The sequence below is a fragment of the Oreochromis niloticus genome, linkage group LG3, assembly GCF_001858045.2.
Source record: "Oreochromis niloticus isolate F11D_XX linkage group LG3, O_niloticus_UMD_NMBU, whole genome shotgun sequence".
NCBI lineage: Eukaryota > Metazoa > Chordata > Actinopteri > Cichliformes > Cichlidae > Oreochromis > Oreochromis niloticus.
Window position 1 is genome coordinate 69,642,901 of NC_031967.2, and position 23,677 is coordinate 69,666,577.

The 23,677-nt window shown below is 38.9% G+C and overlaps 2 long non-coding RNA genes across 2 annotated transcripts; one reads left to right on the forward strand and one right to left on the reverse strand.

The window, feature by feature from the left end:
- The first annotated feature begins 4,757 nt into the window (after window positions 1-4,757).
- On the forward strand, window positions 4,758-13,141 carry LOC109201263 (uncharacterized). Its single transcript, XR_002061285.2, has 6 exons — window positions 4,758-5,061; window positions 5,964-6,024; window positions 6,139-6,187; window positions 10,258-10,413; window positions 10,617-10,709; window positions 11,357-13,141. It is a non-coding gene; the product is annotated as an uncharacterized LOC109201263 (long non-coding RNA).
- Window positions 13,142-16,493: 3,352 nt separating this feature from the next.
- LOC109201279 (uncharacterized) lies at window positions 16,494-18,640 on the reverse strand. Its single transcript, XR_002061309.2, has 2 exons — window positions 17,732-18,640; window positions 16,494-16,726 (listed from the first exon to the last, which is right to left on the reverse strand). It is a non-coding gene; the product is annotated as an uncharacterized LOC109201279 (long non-coding RNA).
- Window positions 18,641-23,677: the final 5,037 nt, after the last annotated feature.

A 23,677-nucleotide genomic window follows, 5' to 3' on the forward strand; every position in this document is an offset into this window, starting at 1 on the left:
GTTTTGACTTAAAGTTGTTTTTGTGGTGGCACCTTGTTAGTGTGTCTTTAAATGTTGATCAAAGAGCTCCCCCTAGTGTGTTATTGGGGTCGCGGAACCTGAAGTAGTTTTTCATTGTAAATTAATTGCTTTGGGATTCCTCAGCTCCCTTTGTTTTAAAGAACTACACTTAATTAAGTGACAAAATGTGTTTATTGGTCCTAAATTCAAAATAATATAAAAAGTGAAACTAGTAACTTAATGATCCAATTAATCACTGAATGCCCAGCAGCTTTGTCTGAGTGGAAAAGGGTGTGTGTGTGTGTGTGTGTGTGTGTGTGTGTTTGCATTGTGGTATTGTTGTATTTTTGCATTATCCCTATTAAACTGGTTCAGCAGTGAGAAAACTGTATGAATGAGATTTCCTGCTTTGTGTAAAGTTTGATAAACTCTAAAATTAAGGGCTACCTGAACGTGGAGCTTCTTCTTCTTCTTTTTTTTTCAATGTTGGTTCATCTGTTTGTTCAGTGTTTGTTATTAGAGCTAACATAGCTCCGGTTAGCTTAGACTGACTGACTAATAGATCCAAACAGTAAAATCTTAAATTTAATGTACTTTGGGGGGGGTTTCTCTTGACGGTTTGTTTTTATGTGAGTTTATAAGAAAGTTATTTAATTTTTTAATCTTTACTTATTTTTTTAATTTAGAAACATCTGAAGAGAAAAAAACAAAGATTGTTTAATTCTAGTTTCATTTATTGTTTCATTTTTGGTGTTTATGTTTTCTCTTCTTGTGCAGTGACAGATAAAAGAATAAAGAAAGGACAAATGTGATGAAACTGAGCAGAAGAGAAGTGGAGTAACGTGTGACCAAGAGGAACCATTAAATGTTAACTTCCTGTCTTTTTGCTGACAGTGAGTTAACACTAGAAATGAAACTGTTATAGTGTCACTGGCTGCTGTTTCATGAATTTTACTTTGAGTCAGTGCCCAAATACAAGTATGTGTAGCTTATACTTTATAAGATAAGCATAAGAAATATCTACTATTTTTTTTCAAAAGTTAAACTTCTTGAAATGTATTATATTGAGGTAACACTGCTACCATGAGGTTGGACTGAAACACTACATTGAATTATTCTAGCTGAACTATTAAAAATATTCTCAAATTGAAAAGATGTTTGTGTACTATACACTATGGAGTAAAATATATATATTACCACATAGAGGACATTTAGTGAGGAAACACAAGCAGGACAACCAACCACATGTGAAACATGATAAGCAGCAAATAGCACAGGAAGTAAGAGAGGCAGACATATTATGTGACTCCTGCAAGCACTTCTCCTAAATCACATGACTGTAATCAGATTGACGTGATCTTCCTCTTTATACTGTGTCAGAGTCTGACAGTTTTTGGTTCTTCAGATGATAAAGCATATTGAATCCATTTAATATGATGGGTTTTTTTTCAGTCAACAGTAAATAACATGCTTTACACTCCACATGACATTCATCTGTAAATCAGTAAAGTGAAGCTTTAATCCTGGTCCAGATGGATTAACATTAACAGTCTGTTAATCTACAGAAGCTCACAGACTTCAGTCAACCTGTCAGATTAACTAAAAGACTGAAAGACGTCATTTTAAACACTTACTGTTGTTCTGGAGGATCTCTGAAACCCTCCAACACTCTTCTGATCATCAGGATGGAAAAAAATAGGATTTAGATTAATCAATCCATCCATTTTCTTCTGTTTATATGGGACCTAGGGGCAGCAGCCTAAGCAGAGAAGCCCAGTTCTCCCTCTCCCTGCTGACAAAAGATATAATCTCTCCAGCATGTCCTGGGTCTGCTGCATGGCCTCATTCTAGTGAGATATCCAAAGAACATCTCACCCAGGACGTGTCCAAGAGGAATCCTAGTCAGATGCCCAAACCACCTCAACTGGCTCCTTTTGAGATGGAGGAGCAGCATCTCTATTCTGAGCCTCTCCCGGATGGCTCAACTCCTCACTCCATCTCTGAGCGACAGATATGATTTACAAAAGTAAATGTTTCCAAATAAAACTGTAAAGATGATCTGTAACAAGTTTCCTCTGTACCAAACTGACTGAACTGACCAGTAAACTGCTGTTTTAAACAGACACACCCAGATCTGTGACCTTGCCACAGAGAAACCACTGTACGCTCAGATATTTGATTAACAAATTTCAAAAATGCAAACTAAGGTGTGACCATAACAGGAAGTGGACTTGTTTCACTGACACAGGTAGATGTGGAGACAACTTCCACTGCACTCTGTGAATTTACATCAACTTGTTCTAATGAATAACAATAAAACCCCATGTTAACATGCTTAGGCACATAAAATATACACTATTATATTTAATTGTACACAACTCAAAACCCTCATATAAGAATTAAGGTCTCTGTCTGGGCAGTATGTACTTTTATGGGAGCAAAATTATATATTTTTATATATTCCTTTAGTTTTCTTTGTTCTGTTTAAATGTACAGAAATTTGTAGTGCAACAAGAATCAGATAAGAGCAGCATGACAGATGTTTACTTTGATGAGGCGAACAGTATTTAGGAGGAGGTATTGATGTTTATATAACTGGAGACGAACAACTTAAGCATATTATATATAATATTATATTACAGCATATGTCGAACTAATATTCTCTTATAATACTATGAACCAGGATCATTTCCTAAATGTGAATGCAAACAATTCATTCAAAGTTTTAAAGATAAAATTATTTTTTGGGAAAAAATTGTCCTCATTAGACCTTAAAGAAAAGGTCAGAGGTCCAAAGTAACATGATATATAGGATCCCAGATATTATTCCCTACAAGGTGGTACACGTCAATACAAACAAACTTTTAAGTTTTATTGAACTTTGACAGACAGAATCACAGCCATGCTAGTGCTACTAAACACATAACCTCCTTGGCAAAGGTAACAACAACAACAGATGAAGAAAAAATTCTTCATAAATGTAAGAAAACAAAACAAAAACATTATTAGTCAAAATCTTAAACAGACTGACTGTGATCAAAACCACTTACTTTATTCTGTTCTTGTCTCCATCTGGTAGTTTTTCTCAGCATAACATCATCGGCTCATAACCACAATCATACCAGGAAACATCTTCAGGGTTGAAAAAGAAATTTAAATCAGAAAAAAGTTACAATTAATTTAAAATCAAAATTAATCAGTTTTACACTGCCCACTCCAGCTGTCAGTGTCTAAAGACTAAACTTTGCCAAGTCTGTGAACGTCTGTGAATACAGGAACAGAAACAAGTAGTGGTTGCAAAGTGCTTTCTCAGTAACCTGAAGGCTCATATGACTATTTGGGATATGTGGCTGCTCAAAACAAGTTACAGCAAAGATCTATTCTTGCCTACATTTCCTGAAAAAAATAAAACAATAACACATGGATCTGATAGTGTTTACTCTGAAAACATCTGGAGGAATCTTTAAAGTCAGCTTTGAGTTTGTGGAGAAGAGAGTCTCAGAAAGACGTGAAAATTCTTCATGAAGTCGTCACCTCAGAATGATCTGAGAGTTAGATCAATAATTTACTGATTACAATCATCCGATCATCAGCAGCACTGAGTATGTGTGTGTTTGCGTGTGTGTGTGTGTGTGTTTGTGTGTTCATCACTATCCTGGTCAAACTGGTTCAGTGAGTATTATTGGTACAGATGGACTCTGTGTGAGTTGATTTCCTGCTAGTGTGTACAGTTTATGTACATTCATCATCTCTAAAACAAGCTCTACCTAAACATGGAGCTATTTTTAAAAATGTTTCTGTTCTTTTGTTATCATCTGTCTGTTTGTGAAGTGATTTCAAAGATTCCTGTTATTGTGTGTACCTGTGAATATTCACTTCCTTTCTCTGTGCTGAAGTGGGAGAACAGAAAAAAGAAGCTGTTTGTGGTCATCAGCCTGACAGTAAACACTTTGGAATTAGTGACTGGAAATAAAACAGGAACAGTGTTTCAGGGGATTTTAACACATCTGTATTTCTTTAAAATGAACAAATACAAAACCATTGATACATTCTAATTACTTAAAAAAACAAAGAACTTTGATTTCCTACGTGTGAGATTTGTTGTAAAGGGCAAAAGAAAACTTCAGATCTCTTTGAGTCCATCAAAAAGTGCAAAGCTGAGCAGACAGCTGCACCTACATAATAATCTTTCTGTAAGTAACTGTGTAAACATTTGCTGAATTATCATTTATTTGACTTAAAGTCCAAATACTATAACTGAAAATATTTTAAGTCACCAATTCCCAAAAAACAAGAATAATGTTCCTCCCATTCAAAAAACAGAAAATTCCACACACTCCACCCAAAGCTAAATCTTCAATCTAATCAATCAAACCCAAAGTGTGAAAGTCAATGTGTGACCCACCTGCCACTGACACACAAACTTCAATAGCTGTGTTTCATTGTTTTTGTAACAGTGATAATAGAGATCTATTCTTACAGAGCAGTAAATATAGGTCAGAGTAGTCAGTGATGTCACAAGCTCTCCACCTTTTATTTTTAATTCACTTTTTATATAAATAAATACATTCAGATAATTGTGTAATTTAACACACTTGGCTGTGACTAATTTCAACCTGAATTTCAGTTTTTACTGTGACCCACCTGTAGTACCTTCATGACCCACTGGGGCATCCAGACCCACACTGCTTACAAGACTTTCTCCAACCTTGTAGCACCAAATACAGTGAAATATACATAGTGATCTTGCACTCAAAAAAGTCAACTAAGGCAGTTGTTTGATTAATTCAATAGACATTTGTCTATTTAACATGACCGTATTGAGTTTAGGTTTTTAAATCATTATCAGTTGTTGGTTTAACATAAAATAACAAAAAGTTTAATGAACTAGATTTGCATTATTCAGTTCAATTAAATGTAATTATTTTAAATCAACAACTCTAAAACCGATGCCTAGTGCGCATGCTCAAACTTCCCAGAAGTGAAGAGGCGGGAACGCGGAGAAAGTTATATGTGTTCAGTGAACTGCCGTTTCCCTCTGCGGATTCTTCCACAATACAGGTAAGTAATAAATAACTGAAAATATCTTAGTCAAACGAAGTTGTTCCGTTGGTTAATTGTTTAACAATGTCTTTAATTCCAAATGTGTAATTTGTCATTAGACAGCGGGAGTGGAGCAAATACAGTGAAAATCGGGTATTAGACGGTGCCAATCGGTACCGTCTAATACCTGATTTCTAATCCGCTCCGGCTATATTTATATTATTATTAGCATTTCCACTTCATTGCTTTTCTTTTTTTTTTTGGTTACCCGTTTTTGCAGTTAGTCTTATAGTGTTTTTAGCGGTTATTGATATGTTTAGTTCAATATCTAACACGTTTGTAATTCACTTTCAAAGTAAATGAAGTTAGCTAAAGCTAGTATGGTTGTCTCATTAAACTTTTACCTAGCTCTGTTAGCATTCACTTTGGTTTTAACTGACGGTTATTGCAAGACATGGTCTTTCTTCACTTTTTTTATTATCATTTGCATTTCTTCTTTCTTTCTTTCTCTCTCCTTTTTTTTTTAAGCATTCGGCCTCTCGCGGTAATGCAAGTTAAACTAGCATGCGCGAGTTGCTAAATATTAGCTGTGTCTAAATTCAGGGGCTGCATCCTTCGAATTGACTTGAACGCTAGTGCATGGGAAAAAGAGCATGAACACGAGGTCAGAGGAAAAGGCAATGGCGGATAGTTATGAAAATTGCCTGTCGGACCTTTACCGCAACTACCAGCATCTTTATTGCATAGTGTGAAACACTGCTATTACATTTGGCAAGAGATTGGATATTTATCTGTGAATTTTATATTGCACGAGGTATTTATATGTATTTGTATTTTTTTTTTTATACATTTGCAACAAAGTAAAAAAAATCCACTGTGGAATTTTTATAAAATAATTTTGTCTGTTTTCTTTACCATAGTAACACCACAAAGAAAGCTGCCCCCTTTTCCTGATTGTTTGTGCCTCCTCTTTAATACATGGTAAGTTTTTACCATCATACATTATTTATGATAGTTTTATGATTTAATCAAAGTGGGGAAAAAAAGGTGCCAATAAAACCATCCTTAAAACTGCTTCTCTTTTTTTTCTTTCAGTGACTTGTATGTGGCAGTGCAAGCGTCGTTCCATCAGGGAGAGTAGTAGGTACAAATTATTGAAACACTGTAGATTACATCACCATTATGGACCCAGCCAGCGTTATCTTTGTATATATGTAAATTGTCCATGCACATTATGTGACTGCAGTGACCTTACCACAGAGAGAGATTATTTTGGACATATTGGATCACATTTACGAAATAGTGAGACAGTAACTTGTGTATTTTCAGGCTGCTCTTCCAAGACAAATATCTTTGATACATTTTATTCACACAAAAAGAGGAAGCATCATTCAGATTCACTTAAAGATTTCAAGGTAGGTTTAGTGGTGTGTTTTGACTCAGCACAACATTCTGATGACCCTGAAGGTGTAGGTGCTAGTTGCTCTGATTTTTTAGATCCTGAAGTTGGAACTGAGTTGGTGTCAGGAAGTAATCATTCCACTGAAAATTTGACAGATCTTGTTGAACAGAAAATAGCTGGGATATTGTTAAAATTGGAACATATATTTCAAACTCCAGCTACAGCAGTAGATGGCTTGGTGGAGGAGTTGAGTTTTTTGTTAAGTTCTGCTTGTACTTCAATCACAAAAGTGTGAGATTCGGTGGCCCGTTATATTTTAGATGGCAAGGAGTTTATTAAACTTCACCGAAACAATCTGCAAATTTCATTAAAATTTAATAAACAATCATCTTGTCTTTATTTTTAGTTGCCACAGACCTTAAACACTTCAAGCTGTAAACTAATGATAGTTATATAAGAGCAGATGCTGCTGGTGCAATAAGCTGTACGTTTTACGTCCAATGGATGCATGATCTGATTAGTCGACTAATCGCAAAAATAATCGGTGACTAGTCGACTATCAAAATAATCGTTTGTGGCAGCCCTAGTTGCATGTAATTTATGTTTTGTAGTCCAAAACTAAAAGTACTATCTGTTGTTGGTTCCTGTATCACTGAAAATAGTAATGTGAAAGAGTAAGTACCATTTAATTTAGTAGGTTTTATGTATCAGGACATAAGAATCATCCGGATCCTACCTCGTCATAAAATGTTGTAAATACAGCCTCAGATGGCATTCTGTTAACACTTAAACCAAAACCTCTACTGTTATACAGGTACTCTGGTCTGCTTTTTTACAGGTCTACATTGAATAGAATAGAATAGAATTCAACTTTATTGTCATTGCACATGCACAGGTACAGGGCAACGAAATGCAGTTTGCATCCATCCAGAAAGTGCTTTAGCCGTGATATAGATATATTACAATATATGTTAGCAATAATATAGATGTGTAAGTATATTACAGAAATGGGTCTATTATGGTATGTTATAATGTACACGGTGTGAAGTATGTTATGAATATTCTATAACTATAAGTATGTACAGGCTGTAGTGAGTACAGGCTATGTACAGGCTATGAACAGGATATAAATATGAAATAAAAACTATACAGAAATATGAGATATACAGTTATACAGAAATGTGAACTATGCAAGTTATAAACAGTTGTAGGATTAAAAATTATCGTATGTACAGAATGATATTTACACAGAAATATACAGTAGTGGTAAAGTGCTAGTGGTTGTGGGTGTGTGTATGTTCAGTCCATGAGTTTAACGTGGGTCAGATGTCAGGAGGCAGAGTTCAGGAGTCCGACAGCTGTGGGGAAGAAGCTGTTCCGGTACATGGTGGTCTTAGTCCGGAGGCTCCTGTAGCGCCTCCCAGAGGGCAGGAGGGTGAAGAGTCCATGTGATGGGTGACTGGGGTCTCTGATGATTTTCCCAGCCCTTTTCAGACACCGCTTCCTGTAGATGTCCTTTATGGCAGGAAGTGGTGCTCCGGCGATGCGTTGGACAGTTTTCACGACCCTCTGCAACGCCTTCCGGTCCGAGGCAGAGCAGTTCCCGTACCAGACTGTTATACAGTTGGTCAGGATGCTCTCGATGGTGCAGCGATAGAAGTTCACCAGAATGTCTGAGGACAGGTGGTTCTTCCTCAGAGTCCTCAAGAAGAAGAGGCGCTGGTGAGCCTTCTTGACCAGCTTGGAGCAGTTGGTCGTCCAGATGAGATCCTCGGAGATGTGGACTCCCAGGAACTTGAAGCTGCTCACACGCTCCACAGCCGTCCCCTTAATGTGGATGGGTGGATGTGGGTCAGCATTCCTCCTGTAGTCCACGATGAGCTCCTTAGTCTTCTCAGCAGGTTGTTTGTGTCGCACCACTCAGCCAGACGATCCACCTCCTCCCTGTAGGCGGTCTCATCGTTGTCGCTGATGAGGCCAATCACTGTGGTGTCATCTGCAAACTTAATGATGGTGTTGGAACCATCAGCAGGTCTGCAGTCATGGGTGAAGAGGGAGTAGAGGAAAGGGCTCATCACACAGCCTTGTGGTACACCGGTGTTCATTGTGATTGTTGATGAGCAGCGGTTATCCAGTCGGACATGTTGAGGGCGGTTGGTCAGGAAGTCCAGTAACCATTTGCAGATGAGGAAACTGATGCCCAGGTCTGTCAGTTTCCTGATGAGTTGTGAGGGGTGGATTGTACTGAATGCTGAACTGAAGTCTATAAACAGCATTCTGGCGTAGGTGTTGTTGTTGTCCAGGTGTGAGAGGACAGAGTGCAGTGCAATGGAGACTGCATCCTCTGTGCTCCTGTTCTGGCAGTATGCAAATTGGTGGGGTCCAGGGTTGGGGGGAGACAGGATTTGAAGTGTGCTAAGACCAGCTGCTCTAAGCACTTAGTGATGATGGGGGTGAGTGCTACTGGGCGGTAGTCATTGAGGCTAGATGGGTTGGAGTTTTGGGTATCGGGACGATGGAGGTGGATTTGAAGCAGGCCGGTACCACAGCGTGGGCCAAGGACAAATTGAATATGTCTGTGAGCACTCCTGCAAGCTCCCCAGAACACGCTCTGAGAACACGCCCGGGGATACCATCAGGACCTGCAGCCTTGTGGACATTGATCCTGCTCAGCAAATGCACAAAGAGACATTTGTGCATTTGTTTTTTAAGCCTGTTTTAGAAGACGCAACGTAGCGGCATATCAGAGTAATATTCCCGCAATGGTGTGTCTTCTAAATGTGCCACTATGCCTTGGCGAAACGCGATATTGCTGCATTCTGTGCCTGCAAGCTTCATAGTAATATTACCGCAATTTTGCTTCAATGCTGGACTTGTGAATGAAGTCTTTGCGCTAGAGAGGGAGGTCTCCTGATGACATATGGAATGTGTGCTGGCCTCGGCTGACCAGGACATTCTCAGCTTTACCCACAAACGTTTATCAACCCGTGATTTTTTTATTTTTATTTTATTTGTTTTTTACACAGAACGGATCAGTCTAATTGAGTGCTATGACTTTTCCTGGGTTCAGTGAATGCAACAGAGGCATGACTGTATGACCGATCAGACAGGCGTTGTGCTAAAACGGAGAATCCTCCACACTTTATTGTCAGACAGCTGGAGTTTAATCTAAGCTACCAATATTTACAGTGGTCCCGAAAGAAAAGAGGGACTGTTCTCCATCGTGTTTTAAAGCAGGTGCTGCGTCCGTCTGCCTCTTGCCTTCCTAACTGCAGCTCCTCGCCACAGACAGCTCATTGCACATTTTCTCCAGCTCGTAACTAACGGGTTAAATTGAGCAGCAGCATAAATCTTGAAAACACACTCGATGGTGAAACATATGCACAGCAGTATCGCAAACATGTGGATCGCTTTCCTCTGAGGGTTTCTTAATATCTGTATTTATTGAAGTTTTTAAACCTAAAGTGATTTTAATTTAGTGTGTCATATTAGAAATGATTATAGGTTATTGCTTGAATGTTTATAGACCTGTTTACCGGTCTCTTCCGTCTGACGCTGTATGCGCAACCCTGCACGTCACAGCCCGCCCCTAGACCCCTCTTTATCCCGTCATGGCTTAATCTTTTGTGAAAAGCATCTGATGGCAGCCACAGCTAAGATCTTATAATTGACCAAAAGCTTCTCAGAAGCCGTCGTTGATGACAGCACTGATGTCTGCATGGTCTTCTAAAAGCAGCTTTAGTCAGCTTGGATGTGAAGTGAGTGAAATATACAGTTGAGTTTTTAATCAATGTATTTGTTCTCTATTGCAGATTGACAAGGAGTTTCTGCGAATCACCACAAAGCCTCTGCTATCCACTTTCTTTGCCGAGCTTGACCAATACGCGCCACACTTAATGGAAATCTTTCTGAGCAAAGGAGGGACACCTGGAAAGAAAATAAGAGGTCTCATGCTTGCCATCTCCAAGGTTTGTATTAGGATTGAGTAGACTTTGTCATAGGCAGCAAAAATAACTTTTATTTGGAGATGAAGTTGTCAATTTTGTTTCGGCTTAACAAATGGTACATGCCAGGTTCTAACCTAAAGAATAATTATGCAAGTTAACTGATTACCCTAGCTTTAAGAAAAACAGCCTGGTTTTGGCTCATATTATCTCCTCCTCCTCTCCAGCATGACAACATCCATACCAGACGAGCATGCATCTTGAAGTCCTTGTGCATCTACCTAAACGAAGACTATGAGAAGTTAATAAAGGAGTACTTGGTGAGTCACTGTGACAGCATGTTGACTGTAACATTCTCATACAAATTGTGACGTTGCCTCAAATGCAGCTGTACTAACACTTCTATACCTGTTTTATTCTAGCAGCTGAATTAGCCTTTTCTCGAGTCCTGTCCCCCTAAGTTACTCTTGCTACGTCAGACAAACAAATAGTTTCCTCTGCGCACCAAAGGGTACCCAAATGTGCGAGCAGACATGCTTCATAATGTTCGGTACATTTACCTGGGAGTGGGGCCATCCACACTGTTTAATCCATTCACGTTGTTTTTGACTTTGTGAATGGAAAGAACACAACTCCTCCAGACACAATCTTTCGGGGTATCGGTGGGCACACCGCTTCACTGTCTTGCTTGAGGTTAATGTTTGTCAGACACAGTAACGGTTGCTATAATGTGTAATTGGACAATGGCCCTTTCGGGGGAGGGCCCAGTGAGAGGTCAATTATGCCACCTCTTTTGACATGAGAGGTGTATTTTATAATTTATGTATTGGAGTAATTACTAACAATTACTTTAGTGGTGTGTAATTTTCTGTTTATTACTTTGACTACTTGGATTTTATGAACAGCATAGAAACAGTTGTTTAAACAATCTCTTAAATTTTACTTTGTCTTATATTTTTTCACGTAGGATACGGACAGCGAGGCAAAAAGCTGCATGGAGCAAACTGTGATGGGGGTGTACGTCATCCAGAAGGAGGGGTGCTGAACCTGAAGATGACCCAGAGGACATTGGTGTCGTGATTGAGGGTGTGGAGGCTCTCACTGATTTGGGTAACATTGCACAAGCATGTGCTCTGTTGTTTGGACTCATATACTGTTTGAACCTGAGCTACCCACCAGAACTTAAATGCACCTTTGAAGTCCTCCAGAAGATAATTTTAAATCTTGATGGACAAAAGCTCTCTTCAAAGGCACAGTTTCTGAAAAACAAGCTTATGGGGTGAGAGCACTTGAAAATGACTGATAGGTCTTGAATGGTTCATTGGTGCAATGGTGATTTCCAATATATAATGTTAACATTTGAGTTTATATTTTTTTTCTTTCATTTAAAAAATATATTTTTTTAAGTTTTTGGATTCTCTCTGTTGGGCAATTCACCTTTTATACAGCACTGCAGATGATTTTTGTTTGTCTTTATATAGATGGCTCAAAATGGATCAGAAGTACTGTTCTGTTAATTATTTTTCATTTAATTTCAAGTTTGTAGTATAGGTACTAATTCACACATACCATAATGCTGTCATGTGTTGAATGAAGATATCATTGGAGTGCTTTAGTGCCCCCCTCTTTTTTTTCCCCCTTTGTAGAACAAAGTCAACATTTTACAGAAACTGCATTGAGGGGTTTTCCCCAAGAAATGTTCATTGTTGTTTTTAGCTGCACTGTTACTATGTTTATGTGTCAAGGGCCTGTAAAGTTTAAGACCACTGCCACCTGTTAAGTTCACTGTATTATTTTAATGTGTCAATTTTGCTTGCTAGTATGTTTTAAAACACAGCAAAACTATATTGCTAGCTGTGGAGAACTGCAACCAAAATTAAAAAATAAATACAGAAATATAAAAATTGGTCAAACTAATAATTATTACAATGAGATACACCAAACAAATGTAGTTTTTCATTTCAAGTAATTAATTGTATTTGAAAAAAATTGTCATGTCATCTAATTTGATGTTAAGCCTTCTGTTTCTATTTTAGTTTTACTTCCTAAATTTTTTCCAAATTCACACAATAGTAATTCTATTTTGTCAAATGTTTTAACTTGCCAAGTGGGAGTGTATTTTTATCTTTTAGTTTAATTTTTTAAAATACAGTTAATATATTGAGCAAATTTTGCATCTGTTTTTAGTTGTGGAAGCTTTGGTTCCAACATATTACCTATATAAGTATTCTAACGTTTTACCTTTTGAAGTGGCATAATGCTTGCAGGTGTACAAAATGGTAAGCTTTTATATTGTCCACTAAATGCAGTTAATAAAGTTAATGTTATCATAATCTGATTGTGACTTTTTTGTAAAGTAGTGGGTTTCTAAATGTGTAACAAATGAAAACAAATCTAATTGAAATAATTCGATTGAAATGAGTGAAATCATCAGCCCCATATTGGTTTATTAAGCAAGACTTGCAGTAATTGCCTTGATTAACAAAGTAGTTGTTCAAACAACAAGATTTAATTGTGTTTTCCAAAAGTTTTTAACCTGTGTAGAATGAATTAAAACACATTTCACTCTATATACTTAAATAAATCACTTCAAACCAGTGCAAGTATACCATGTTGATCCAACGTAATCGGATTACATTAAACCACCAAATGCCAAATGTGTTGGTTTGACATGATCGAAAATGGTTTATTGTACTTGGTTGAATTGTGTGCAAATTGGGTGCCATGATTAAATTGTGTTCATCCAACATCAGATTTTTTTGAGTGTGCCACTTTAATAATATATTTACCTTAATAAGAATATCACAGAAACTGTTCATCTGGAAAAAAAAAAAGTAAAATGATCGGTATGAGAAATGTTTCATTATTCAGTCATCACTGAATCATAAAATCAACTTTGTGGATCTCCTTATATAAAATATAACCAGTTAAATATATAAGTAAAGTGACCACATCGTCACTCTAGACTTTTCTATACAGAGAGACTGCTGATGGATACCGTCTGTTATTATGGGAAATGTTAGATCTGTCTCAAACAAGTTGGTAGAGCTGATGGTGCTGTCTGCTGCAGGGGGATTACTGTCAGTGTGGCCTCATGTGCTTCACGGAGACATGAATGAATGACCTTTACAGACTCACTTGTCACTCTGGCTTCCAGCTCCAATGGGCAGATAGGACAGGTGAGAGTGGTAAGAGGAAGGGAAGGAGGTGGTGTGACTGTGGACACATTAAAGACTTTCCTAGTAGATTTGGGCAGATTCCCAATAATAATATTTACTGAGTATTTTGCAAATCCACTAATTGAAAAATAGGTACCTTTTTCTAAAAAGGCATGAAAGACATGCTGGGAAATATATTACTTTAACTACCTGACCTTGCTGACCTTGTCATTTGTGCCACACACCAGCTAACTTGTTTACCTCAATTATGCAGCAGGTAATTTTCGTGTTAATATTATAGAGCAGTTAATCAGCACTGTGACATTTTAAATTATGTTTAGCAAGCAAAGCAAAAAAGTGTTCCTTAAAAGAGGAAGGAGAGCAGAGAGTAGAGCAACAAGAACTTGTTGAGCTCAAGCCCTGAACAATGAAGCTCTGATGGGTCAGTAGTTTGTGTTTTTATAAAAGGTTGTAACAGAGACTGGACTTGTTTGGCAGTGTATGAGGAGCTGTGGTTAATGATGCCATGTTTTTAAAAAATTGATTCAAAAGAGCAGACCAACTCAAACGCAGAGGCAGGAGGGCGACCAGATGAGTAGCTTGGTAAGTAGATAAAGTCATACAGGCTGGTGACACAGAGACATCCAGGTCAGTAACTGTACAAATGCACAGGAGAAGACTGGACACTGAGAGGAGAAACTCAAAAAACACAAAGAACTGAAGACTAATGAAAACCCAAGCTGTGTGGCCATGTGGCTTACAGCAGAGAAGAAGCAGTTCAGGAGGACGGCTGCCAGAGGTGTGGCAGGGCTGCAGGCTGGCCGCGGTGTGGGTGAAGATCTTTGGCTTGGTAGGTGACCAGCACTGAAGTGGCATGGCAGGTGGAGACGGTACCTGGAGTGGCCGGTGCAGGAGGTCCCAGTCATGGCATGACAGGTCCAGGCAGTGCCGAATGTTGCGGATCAGGTTTGGCAGGTGCAGAACCAGATAGCGGAGCGCAGACCTCTGGCTGAGACGTGATATAACCCAACATCACTGAGGCCTCTGACTGAGACGAAACAGGCTGTGGTTGTGCAGGGCTCGCAGCAGGCTCTGGAGATGAGCGTCCTCCAGCCTCAGCTGGAAAGGGACCCATTGGTTTAGTTCTCAAAGCGGGTGATGACATTGAGTCTGTGGCAGGTGGTGGCATGGACCTTTGGAACTGGGGTTAGCAGTGTCTGTCCATATTTTTCCCTGTCTCTGAAAGAGCATGAACAAAGTCTCTGTCACTCACCACAGCTGGGTGCTTTGGGGAAGTGTGGATTAGACATGTGGCGAGGAGTGCTGGAGGCGTAGACGCCAAAATTGCAAAGTTAACAAAAAAAAAAGTGCAAAAGCAGACAGAACAGAATTTGAAGGACGGCCCCTTACCACCTTCACTGCATTGCTCAACCAGCCCAGCTACTACACCAAGAACCATTGTTTTGATGAAAGGCACTTAAACCCAAATTACTTCAGTGGTCATCTGATAGATTTCTGAACGTTAAATCTTAAGTCCCTGTCTAGGAGGACCAACATAAGGGCTAAAAAGGTGTCTCTGCCCCAGTCCCCAAAGCCAATATAACGTAAGGTGAGGTTTATTTCCACCAATAACACCAAAACTGAAAGCATTAACTCTGGGGTGAACAAAGACCAAAATAATAAACGAACAAGCTATTCCAAAAAAGTGAAATCTAACTCTGTGAAATAAAACCAAACTAAAGAGTATTTACAACACTACATACAAAATCTAATTATTCTCAAAAGACACACAAAATTGATTACTGAGGGTTTGGAGGCCAAGGACAGGTCTGCTGCTGCCAGTTGAGAGAGAACAACTGCTGGCACAAGGGTTTTTAAAACAGCCAGTTTTTAATGGGGAACCAATCAGCAGCTCTAAAGGCAACTTGTGTAGGTTTTCAAGTATTTTAAAACTTTTTTAGAGACCTAGACTATAAAAGGTCGTGACTCTAAAGTGCTTTGGTTTAACTTCTGGTATTTGAAAGGATATAAAAAACATACATTTTCTATAGTGCATATTTAGTTTTGTTTTTTAATTAAAAAATATATTTAATTAACAGATTTCAGTGGGCTACATGCTGAACTTGGGGGATAGAATCAAAGCATCAATCCTATCTCACTTGTATTTATTTAATACCAATACAGTATTAGGATTGAGCTCCAGCTCTGTTGTAACACCCTGTTATACCAGTAGATGGCAGCAGACTTCATATGTGAATCACTTTCTTTTGAGGCTTCACTGAGGTGTAACAACTGGTCTCTGAACTGGTTCAGGAGATGAGTCAGTTCAGTCTGAGTCACATGTTCACCAGTTTGTAGTTCAGCTCTAAACACTTCAGCTCTCTGAGTTCATGATAAAGCTCTGAGTGTTACACTGTGAATGTATCTCAGCTGGCGGAACAATAATAATTTTTTGTTCAAAAAAATGAACAAGAGTTAAAAATGTAGTGTTTGTAATCAATAATAATAATAACATAAAGAACTATTTAAGAAGCTGCTGCTAAAGAATTGGGTTATTTATTTTTTCTTAAAATAGAAGAGTTAATTAATCAAAACAATATTTTTGCCACGTCATCTGCTGCTGGTTGGTTTCTGTGTAATTTACAGCATTAAGGTAAATGTTCTCTTTTGTTTTCCAGCCACTGCGTTTTTTCTGCTGCTGTGCTTTAAGTGCTTGTTCTTTCTTTTCTACAAAGAAAAGATGTGTTTTTCAATTAGCCACAACCAAACTGGAAGAAGTCACATTTTCCACCTGACATCTTGGGGAAACCCACAGAACCACATGAATAACACTGAATAAAAGCTTTTTAATGTAGATAAACTTGATAGCTGCTGGGGGAAATAAGGACAAGGTGTCTGAGTTATATTTTAAATCATAAATAACAGGGAGACTTACTGTAGGCAAAAAACACATTAACATATGTTTATTATTGATGATTTTACAGGAAAATTGAATTTGAAAATATCATAGTTGTCCAGATAAGAAAAAAAAAATCTGAAAATAGAAAAGAACAACATGTGGATGTCCTCTGGTCTGATGTGCTGGGCGGACCAATTAGAGACCAGCAGATGGACGTCAGTGGTTGGACTGGTGGACTACTTCAGTGAAGAGTAGACGACGTCTGGCTCTGGTTTAAAGTCTGAACACAAACACACACAGTTCAAACAACAGGAAACATGATTACAAGCTTTGTAGTTCAATCAAGACCTCCAATCTCCACCTCTCTGTGTCACACACAGTCCCAGTTCAGACTTTACTGGGAACCAGTTCAGATACAAATCACAAAGGCTCCACACAGCTCACACTGTAATTTAAAGTTAAATTAACAAACTCAAACATTGAACCCACAGAGCTGAAACTATCAGCTAATCATTTACATTAAATTGCGTTTTGAAAGTCAAAAAGTTTAGTTCACTTCTTTGTTTTTTTTGCTTGGGGACTTTATGAAAGTTTTACCGCCTTTTTAAAATAGATGTGAAAAGCTGGTGATGTGTAAAAGTGTGAAGCCCACCTTTCACCCTGAGTGATATAGTTTGTGTGACTCAGTGGTTTTGATTATTAACATCTTTTGTTTTAGATTAATTCTTGTTTTCATGTTCTTTGGGGTTAGGTTCTGGTTATATTTTGAGCTCCTTCTCTTCTGTGTATCTGTTTCCCCTGAGTCTCCGTCTGTAAGTTCTGTCTGTGCGTTTCCTGTTTTACTTTGAAGGTTAATGTATTCTGTTTTGCTTCCCTCAGTCTCATCAGGTTTGATTGTTTCCAGCCGTGCTCCCCTTGTGTGTCTCATTTCCTCGTTACTGCCTATTGTATTTAAGCCCTGTGTTCTCCATGCTTAGTGTTGTGTCGTTGATATCTTGTCCCTGAAGCTATGTGATTTTCCCTGTGTTTCCTCAGTTTATCATTCCCAGTATAGTTCTGTATCATTGTTAAACCTGCAATAAAGCAGTGATTTTTGAGTTCAGTTCTTTTTCTGTGAGTTTTGCGTTTGGGTCCTCACCTGCCTGCACACAGCAAGTTCATGACACAGGAATTGCTGTTCACACACTGACCTCATTATGTGAAAGGTTTGATATATAAATGGCCGTTCCAACACCAGTAAACGAAATACATTTCTTGGCTGTATTTATATGGAAAGCAACTGCACCTCTTTTCCTCTTTGGTGTGACAGCATAATTGTTCATAACTGATGCCTGTTGTTCTCACTGCTGAGTAGACTGCAGCTGAATAAATCTCTGCAGAAAAAGAAAAACACAAAATTTCTTCACAACAACAACAGTACTGTAAAATAATGTATTCATGATGGAAATACTGAGATTAAATAAACAGAAGATGAACTCTGGCTAAAACTTTAGTGTTAAAGTAAATAAAAAGTGGGAAAACTAAATGTAATTTAACTGCAGATTAATAATAAGTTATCCCACTTTAAGATTTTCATAATTGGTGCAAATATTTAAAACCATGCATAATATTAACATACATGGTGTTTAGAAAGTGTTTGGTATGTTTGCCTGAGATTCCGTTTCTCAAATCCTGATTGGTTTGTCTGATGGGAGAAGCCAAGGGAGAGAGGAGGAGGGGGTGGTGAGGCCACGGTGGCTCGTGCTCTCCAGCGACTGGAGTAAGCTGTTGGATGTCTACTGGTATCTTGAATCATGAATCTTGTTAGCAACTAGCTACCAAAGCTTCGGCAAGACGCCTGCTGTGGTCCAACCCGACAGTAGCCTCTCAGATTAGAAACACCGGTGCAGAGCCGTTTCTGTGCATGCATGTCCATTTCATGTTTCGGAGAAACAAAGCGTAAAATGCATACAGGGGACCGGCGTTTCTATTTCACATTTAGTCATGATACTGGGTTGCAAAAGTACCTAGAAAGCACTATAATAATCCCTTTAGACCCAAACACACCATTAACATTGTTTAGAGTGTTCAATGAAGGTGGTCTGTTGGTGACCAAGAAATAGATTGACTCCAGAGAGCGATACTGCAGTGGAGGACTGTGTTTACAGGAAAGGCCTTAGAGGTTCATGCGTATAATAGCTCGATGTCGTCACGGGGCGGGAAATAGTTAGTCAGTTCAGAACTGGTCAGCACCAGCTAATGTTGACAGCAGTGATGGCCAGATTGAGACATCATGAATACTTGATAAAACTGAGTCTTTATTTATTGCCTCCTTCAGCAGGCTCCAACATCTGTTGTGCTTTATACATCTTCTTACCAACACTTGATTCAGTTTCTGAAACAGCGACACTTCACCTTGGTAAATGGTAAAATGGCCTGTATTTGTATAGTGCTTTACTAGTCCCTAAGGACCCCAAAGTGCTTTACACAACCAGTCATCCACCCATTCACACACTGGTGATGGCAAGCTACGTTGTAGCCACAGCCACCCTGGGGCGCACTGACAGAGGCGATGCTGCCGGACACTGGCGCCACCGGGCCCTCTGACCACCACCAGTAGGCAACGGGTGGAGTGTCTTGCCCAAGGACACAACGACCAAGACTGTACAAGCCGGGACTCGAACCGACAACCTTCCGATTACAAGGCGAACTCCCAACTCTTGAGCCACGATCGCCCACGCCACCTTCATCTGTGATGAGTGACATCAACAGTGACATCACTTGTCCTTAAAAAAAGCAAGCCTCGAAACACGATTTACATTCAGCCAGTGTGGCAATATCACAATTGTTATAAGATAACTGCAAACATCAGAACATTTGTGGATCTACTTTACATTGAATCCAACACCCCACGTAGTTTGGTCAAAACTGGGGTACCAGGTTATGGAGACAGTATAGAGCAGCTAGACCACAGCTAAAAATACATTTTTTATGTTGGTTTTCCAAAGATTTACTGATAACTTTCATAAATAGCTTTTGCTTTTCAGTCGTTTCTCCCAACACTGCTACTGAGAAACAACAACTACTGTAACTAGTTGAAGGTGCACAACCACAGATTTGACACCTATTTCAGTGCAAACTGACACAAGGAACCACAGGGCGAGTTCTCACGATATGAACTCTGTGCTTGGCCAAACCAGAACAGAGAAGTGTCTTCAGACTACAGGAAGGAGCTGCTGTGGTTTTACATGCAGAACATTTTTAGGTAGTTACAAAGATTCATCCTATAACAGTTGTCTCTTTATACACTTCATCTTAACATTCACCCTGCTAACAACACGTGTGCACCAAAGCAAGATGGCAATTTACATCAATTATTTATTTATATAGTTTAGAAACACCAGTGAGGAGGCAACAAGACACTTTATATTGCAAAATAAAGAGCCGTCAATAATACACAGAAAACCCCAACAATTAAACAACCCGTTTGATCCCTTTTGTGACAGTGGGAAGGAAAAACACTTTGAAAAGGAAGAGATATAGCAGAACGTATTCTGAGCCGTTCAGTAATGTCATTGTCAAAAGTTGTAACACACCTGACTTCTTGCCTATATAAGCTGGAACTGTGGCTAATTAAGGTACAGTGTGAACCAAAGAAAACTTCAGGTGTGTCCTCCAAGAGGAGCACAAACTTTGGCATCATGTTGGAGGGAACAGTGGATTTTTTTGTGATCTGTAAGAGTTCATACTGTTTGCTTGCAAATCATGGGAGACACGAAGAACCTGAACAGTGTCAAATGTAGTCTCACCACAGGCAGTGTCTGTTTGATCAACATTCATGGACACAAAAACCTGGGTGTGGTAGGTACACTTATCAATTATGATAATATAATATCTAATAAGTTAGGCATGTTAAAAATCTCTCTAAATCCAGTTTGTTTGAGGTTGTTTTTGTTAGTTATGGCATCCTGACAAATATTAGTAAATTGAAGTCTGAGGTTTTCTAAGCAGGAGACTTAAGCATTAGATGCTCATTCATTATGCTATTTTTTTTCTTCACTCAATAAATCTGTCAGGTTTTTCAAAATGTAACATAACAAATGACATTAGTTATATTGGAGAAAAACTTTAAATGCAAAAACATCAATCACAATAAATATAAATAGTATAATGTGCAGGTTCACATAACCAACATGTTTAAAATCCAAAAGTCTGAGTCTCACCTTCAGGTTTCCTGTGAACACATCGTCTCACCAGCAGAACCAGTAACACCAGTAGAACCACAACACACACTGATCCAACACATGATATCACATGTATCCTATCCATCTCTCCACACTGAGTCCTCTGTCGTTTGCTTGTGTTTCTCCTCAGAGTCCATCCAGCAGAGCTGTCGTCCTCCTCACAGCTCAGAGACACAAAGTCTCCTTTAAAGAACTTTCTTCGCCTTTAGACAATAATTCTGATGGCAAAAGAACCAAACGGGACAGGTTTAAAAAAAAAAAAAACTGAGAGCTGCTGGGACTCACAGTCAGACGAGCTGTCAGGGTTAAAATCTGTTTATTTTTTACATTCTGAAACACAAACCCAATCAGGTCATATCAGTGAGCATTCATCAGGTTTAAACTGTGACAGAAGAAGGTTACTGACCTTGGTTTGTTGTGCAGCTCAGCAGTGAGATCAGAACTAAAGAGAAATGACACTCAGGTTGATTTGAGGTGAACATAAAGAACAACTCCACACAAACAGCTGACAAACACACAAACTAGTCTCTCTCTGATATATCTGCTCATTTTATTTTTGATGCCAGCAATAAAGTGATAAGGTTTGAACAACAAAACAATGGAAAAGTGTGTAATACTGAAAATCCATCTATTTTCTTTCATTGTTTCATTTAAACAATTATCTAACTTAGGGTTGAGGGAGAGGCGCAGTCTATTCCAGCTGTTATAAGGTGAGTCAGTCCATCACGGACTAACATTCACACCTGCAGCCAGTTTAGAATCAACAGTTAACCAAACATGTCTTTGGCACCTGTACTGATAGAAATCATTGACACATATTTGTATACTCTTTTTGTTTAGAATTTTCACTTTATGATAGTTGTTGAGTCAAAACTGTTTACACAGTTTGGACTCCTCATGTTTCTGTACCACAGTTTCTCAAAAGCAGCTCTTAATGTTATCACAGTAATTATGTGCCCTGACAACACCCAGAGTATGTAAAAAATATCCACAAAATTTAAATTACACAGTAAAGTCATGTGTCCACTGTGCAGCTGTGTTGATATAGCATTTGTATTCTATTTTTATCTTATTGTATATTTTATTCTATTTTATTCTACTGATTTGTTTTTCATGTCTTCTCCTCCATCATCAGTTATCAGGAGAGCAGACAGTCAAAGTACAAGAATTCAAACAAACACAGAGATTCTACTTACAGAGCAGACACAGCACAGATGTTTCCTTCATCGTCCTTCTCACTCATTTGAGCTTTTTTCATTTCTCTCACTGACACCAAGTAAAGCCCGCCCTCTTCCTCTGAGCACCAGCTTTTTATTGGTTCAAAGAACGTGGTGGGGCACTTACTTTTATTCATTAGTTTTTTTAAGCAAGTGTTAAAAATAATCAAACATAAGTATAATGTTTAATTATACTTATGTTTAATTATCCATCCATCCTATTCGTAGTTAGGTTGCATCGCGGTGAGAGGCGAAAAACGCCGTTTTTTGGAGTTACAAAGCAGAAAAGCTTACACTTCCCTCTCTTCTCTCCTACAGCTCATCCAGGTCAGTAGAGACATAATCTCTCCAATGGGTCATCTCAACTCTTAGTCTTTTCCCTTAGTGGGAAACTAAGTCACTGAATTGGCAATGTCAATGGAGAATTGTACTTAGTAGTCAGTATAAGCTTTTAATGATATAAGTTTGCATATGATAGGATACTGCATGTTGACCTTTTGATGACTTAGACTGTTGTTCACTACAAGACTTGTTCTGCTCTCTTTTATAAGTTTCTTCTCACAGCGATAATAAGAGCTGAACAAGCAGTTTCACTGCCTACTAGGAAGAGGAGAGCTGGACACTTTTACCTTCCCTCCCTAACGAGAAGAGGGGCTGCGTTCTTCAGAATCACACACACACACACACACACACACACACACACACACACACACCTGCATACGCACATACATATGCACCAACATTCCTCTGTCTATGAACAGACGTATTCATTATTGTATTACCTTGTATATAAATAAAGACCAGGGCAGTGGCAGAGCGCGAGTCCCTGAGCCCTCACTCTCGTGTGAGTGCTCTGTGACTGCCCTTGCTTGCAAGTAAAAAACTGCAGTGTGTGTGTGTGTTTCTACCATCAGACTCTCAGCTGAAGAAGTGTCTTTTAGAATAAATCTCTTGACAGGCAACATTAGTCTTTTGGTCAATAACCAAAGCTCATGACAATTGATAGACATAGGAACATAGATGGAGTGGAAAACTGACAGCTTCACTTTTACATTGAGCTCTCTCTTCACCACAATGGACCGTTACAGCATCCACATCAATACATATGCCAATGTCATGCTTAGGTCCCCCTTCACACTCAAACTTCACTTGGGGCAGGTACTTGTCCTGGATTGCCCACTTCATGCTTTTCCTGCTGAGAATCATGGCCTTAGATCTTAGGTGCTAATTTTCATTCTTGCTGCTTAACACTGAACTGCTTCTCTGCAGCTAATTAAGCTGACAGAACCACATTAATTAGAGTTGACAAAGCAAAGCTGATATGCTAAGGCAACTAAATAGGAAACGCTCCACTTCCTGGCTATGCCTTGATTTTTGTACCATTAAAATTATGAACAGAATTTGTGAGAAAAGGCAGCCCTTACAGAGTCCAACATGGACCGGAAGAGAGCAATATGAGCAAATTCACACACACCCTTGGATATCTTTTAAAGGATGAAGAGCTCCAGTGTTCCACAACCAGGATTAAGACTGCATTGTTCACCTTCATTCTGAGATTCAACTAACAGACAAATATTCCTCTGCAGTTGCCCAACATAGACTAAGTTAGGGAGGTTGAGAAGTATGTGTTGGACGGCATCCTCTGGTGCCCATCTGCCAATCCACAGGCATCACCCAAGACCTCCACAGAATGTTGCAGAAAGATGCCAATCAAGACTGCACCAGAACATCCAGAGTTTTAAGGAATTCAGAGCACTCCTTGTCCTCCTCACAAGCTCTTCCATCAAGCAG